At 43.2% G+C, this 4,496-nt stretch overlaps 1 protein-coding gene and 1 pseudogene across 2 annotated transcripts in view; both read right to left on the reverse strand.

Annotated features, from left to right (window-relative positions):
- PPP1R42 (protein phosphatase 1 regulatory subunit 42) overlaps positions 1 to 4,043 on the reverse strand; it is a 62,525-nt gene extending 58,482 nt beyond the window's left edge. The window contains exon 1 of one of the 2 annotated variants that reach the window (XM_032296262.1): positions 3,877 to 4,043. The gene's annotated coding sequence lies outside the window, so the exon portion shown is untranslated. The remainder of the gene's footprint in view (positions 1 to 3,876) is intronic. The other variant, XM_032296261.1, reaches the window with a different exon arrangement.
- LOC116563587 lies at positions 2,032 to 4,017 on the reverse strand (annotated as a pseudogene).
- Positions 4,044 to 4,496: the final 453 nt, after the last annotated feature.

The following is a 4,496-nucleotide window of genomic DNA, read 5'->3' on the forward strand; positions in this document are numbered from 1 at the left end:
ATCATATATTTTTGTTGATATTGCAAATGTTATTCTTTTGGAAATTGCATTTCCTATTTGTAGCTACTGTATAGAAATGCAGTATTTTAAAAATATTGATTTTTATATCCAGCAACATTGGTAAGGACACATTAATTCTATTTTATAGAGTCTTTGGGTTTTCCATGTAGACAATCAGATTATATATGAGTGACAGTTTACTACTTTCCAAACCTTTTATATTTTTTTCTTTTTTATTGAGTTATTGCACTGGCTAGGACCTCTAGGAACAATGTTGAGTAGAAGCCATGAGGGCACATACACTTGTCTTACTGCTGATCTCAGAGGAAATACTTGCAACATTTCACCACTAAAACTTACAACATATTTGTTGTAAGTTTTTTTAAGTATGATATTTGCTGTTATTTTTTTTAAGATAGCTAGACTCAGATTAAGAAAGTGCTTTTATATTCATAGTTTGTAAACTTTTTTCAAAAAATCGTGAATGAATGTTGATGGTTATGAAATGTTTTTCTTGTGCATTAGGCGATATGGTGAAATACATTGATAATTCTTTTTGTATGTGTGTGTGTGCAGGACAGGTCTCACTCTGTCACCCAGGCTGGAGTACAGTGGTGCGATCTCAGCTCATGGCAACCTCTGCCTCCTGGACTCAAGCAGTCCTCCCACCTCAGCCTCCCGAGTAGCTGGGCCTCTAGGCTCATGCCACCATGCCAGCTGATTTTTGTATTTTTTGTAGATACACGGTTGTACGATGTTGCCCAGGCTGGTAGACTTCTAATGTTAAATTTTTCTACATTCCAAGGATAAACCAAACTTAGTCAGAATAACATATTTTTATTTTTTATTTTTGGTATAGATAGGGTTTCACTCTTGCGCAGGCTGGAGTGCAGTGCTGTGATTTTAGCTCACTGCAACGTCAAACTGCTGGGCTCAAGTGATTCTCCCACCTCAGCCTCCTGAGGAGCTAGTGCTGCAGGCGTACATCACCATGCTCAGCTGATTTTTTTATTTTTTATTTTTGCAGAGACAGAGTTTTACTATGTTGCCCAGGCTGGTCTCAACCTCCTGGCTTCAAGCAGTCCTCCCACCTCGGCCTCCCAAAGTGCCAAGATTATAGACATGAGCCACCTTGCCAGGAATTTTTTCATCTAAGCTTAATTAGGAGCTTGACCAATAATTAATTTTCCCTTCCTTTCCTTCCTTCCTTCCTTTCTTCCTTCTTTCCTTCCTTCCCTCCCTCCCTCCCTCTCTTTCTTTTTACTTTCTCTTTCTATCTCCCTCCCTCCCTCTCTCTCATTCTTTCTCTCTTCCTCCCTTTCTTTTCTTTTTCTTTCTTGAGTTTTGCTCTTGTTACCCAGGCTAGAGTGCAATGGTGCAATCTGCAACCTCTGCCTCCCAGGTTTGAGCAATTCTCCTGCCTCAGCCTCCCAAGTAGCTGGGATTATAGGCATGAGCCAACATATCCAGCTAATTTTGTATTTTTATTAGAGGCAGGGTTTCACCACATTGGTCAGGCTGGTCTTGAACTCCTGACCTCAAGTGATCCACCTGACTTGGCCTCCCAAAGTGCTGGGATTACAGGCACTAGCCACTGCACCCAGCCTCTTTATTTTTATTTATTCATTTTTATTTGTTTTATTTTTAAATTTTTCATTTTAGATTTAGGGGCACATGTACAGGTTTGTTACATGGGTAAGTTGTATGTTGCTGGAGTTTGGTTTACAAATGATTTTGTCACCTAGGTAGTGAGCATAGTACCCAATAGGTAGTTTTAGGACCCTCTCCCTCCTCCCACCATCCCCCCTCAAGTAGGCCCCAATGTCTGTTGTTCCCTTCTTTGTGCTCATGGGTACTGAATGTTTAGCTCCCACTAATAAATGAGAACATGGAGTAATCTGATTTTCTCTTCCTGCATTAATTTGCTTAAGATAATGGCCTCCAGCTGCATCCATGTTGCTGCAAAGGACATTACTTCATTTTTTTTTTAAATGGTAGCACAGTATTTCATATATATATATGCAACATTTTTTTTTATTTAATAGTTTTATTTTTCCAAATGTAGTTTGGACCTATCCAGGCATCTTCACCAGCAGCTGGAGCATCTCCGCCCTTGGTATTTTTGGTATAAATTACTTGAGCTCTGTGCTTTGAAACGAGTTTGATAAGTCTTTTGCTAAGGAGCTCCTGAAGGGCTGCCCTGGCCAGGGAGCCTCAAATCTTCAGTCTCTCAGAGACCATAGCTGAGTTTATAAGTTTATAGCTGGTAACGTCCTTACAGAGTTTGTAATAGGTAGCATTGTCAAACAAGGCTAAGTTATTGAGCTTGTCCCGAACTTTGCCTTTTTGGACCACTTCTTCTTTTTGGCCTTGCCCCGGATTTGTTCACTGGGTCTTTGTTTTCCTTGGCCGACTTTCCGGCATCTTTCTTTTTCTTGTCGTCCTCGGGCAGCATTTCGAAGCTCGAGAGCAGCAGCGAACACTGCAACTTCGCTAAGATGTCAGACGAAAAAAAAAAAAAAAAAGCTGTATATACAACATTTTCTTTATCAGTCCACCACTGAGGGTTATCTAAGTTGATTCCAAGTCTTTGCTGTTGTGAAAACTGTGGTGATGAACATATGAGTGCTTATGTCTTTTTGGCAGAACGATTTATATTCCTTTGGGCATATACCCAGAAATGGGATTGCTAGGTTGAAAGGTAGTTGTTTGTTTTGTTTTGTTTTTTGGGTTTTATTTTTTGAGACAGAGTCTCACCTGGTTGCCAGGCTGGAGTGCAGTGGCGCGATCTTGGCTCACTGCAACCTCTGCCTCCTGGATTCAAGCGATTCTTCTGTCTCATCCTCCTGAGTAGCTGAGGCTACAGGCACGCACCACCTTACCCAGCTAATTTTTGTATTTTTAGTAGAGACGGGGTTTCACCATATTGGCCAGGCTGGTCTCGACCTTGTGACCTCGTGATCCGCCTGCCCTGGCCTCCCAAAGTGCTGGGATTACAGGCGTGAGCCCCCACACTTGGCCCGGAATTAACTATTTTATGTTATTTTAAAAATAATTCATCTTGTTAAAAACAATATTAATTTAAACTTTGTTTTAGAAAATTAAAAGCTTCAAGAGTTTAAACTGAACCTAGAGTGGATTTGGATATATTTTAGAACATTATAATAAAAATAATGTCAGCACTTGTGAGGCATCCTTGGTTTTCTTTTAAAAGATATTCATTTTTTTTTCTAAAGTTTGAGAAACTGCTTTTCCCTACTTTCCACTCTCTAGATATCTCTGTTACTTTGAGACTCTTCTTACTAGGATCTCTCTTTTCCAGGCCACCAGTGGGAACAGCTTAGAGCTTCTTTACCAGCCTCTAGTAATCCATTTTAGTTTAATTTTTTCCTTTGTCTTTATCCGCCCCCACCTCCCCCAACCCCCCCCGCCCCCACCCCCCCGCTTTTTCTTTCAGGAGGTACATGTACAGGTTTCTGACATGGGTGGAATCCATTTTAATGGACTCTTTGGCTTTCTTCTACTGGGATTCCCACAGGCTAGAAGCAGTGGACAACGTTTTCTGAATTCCGTTAGTATCTATATTTCCACTTAGGCCACAGGCTCAGTGGCTCCAGATGTTCTAAATCACTGGCTCCAGCCCTCAAGCTTTTCAAAACCTTTTCAAACTCAGCTCCACGTCCATCGGCCTGCTGCCTCAGCCCCGCGACCAACCCCTCCGCCTGTGTCTCCCTCCTCTAGAGCTGTTTTCCAATCTTGCCAGTTAACCAACCATTTGTTAAAAACAGACTTCCGGACTATTTTTTTCTGAAAATTCTGTATATCTAAAGATAGGGCCCAGGAATCATTTTAACAAATGTCCCAGGAAAGTCTTACTGGCAGGCAAGTTTGAGAAACATGGTTCTAGGGTTTCCTCGGTCCCCACGCTTATTCCCCGCGGGCCGCTCACCGCTCGCGGGACTGTCCGGTCGGTAACTCCTGTTTGATCGGTTCCGCCGGCGCCCGGTCCTACGCACACCAGCGGCGGTTGCTGGGCGACCAGACGCTCTGTCCAAGGGGCAGTCACGAGAAATCTCGCGACTTCGCAGGCCGCTTCCTCCTTGGTGGGTGCTGCTCTTTGTGACGCGGCGGCCGGGCGCTGATGGGCGGCCGACTCCTAATGGAGGCCTGTTAGTTTGAAGAGGCGTGAGGCATCGGTCACCGAACTGTTTTAGCTGACCACCTAGTAGCCGGAACAATTTTTGGCAGACCACCATTTCCCCCTACCGGATTATCCTGTCATCGGCTTTGACCGTTTCAGTGCCCAACAACCACCTTTTCCCACTAACAGATCAGGAAAGGAATCCGAATCAGAATACAGCTCGTACTCCACTCTTTCCTCGGTGAAACCCCAAATTCCTTAGGGTGACACTGAAGGCTACTGATCATGACCAACCTCACTGCTTGCCACCTGCCCTCTACACTCGTGTTTTTCAGTATACCCTGTTCTTAAAAAT

Source organism: Sapajus apella, unplaced genomic scaffold (assembly GCF_009761245.1).
Source record: "Sapajus apella isolate SASKATOON/1434 unplaced genomic scaffold, GSC_monkey_1.0 scaffold35, whole genome shotgun sequence".
In the NCBI taxonomy this organism is placed as follows: Eukaryota; Metazoa; Chordata; class Mammalia; order Primates; family Cebidae; genus Sapajus; species Sapajus apella.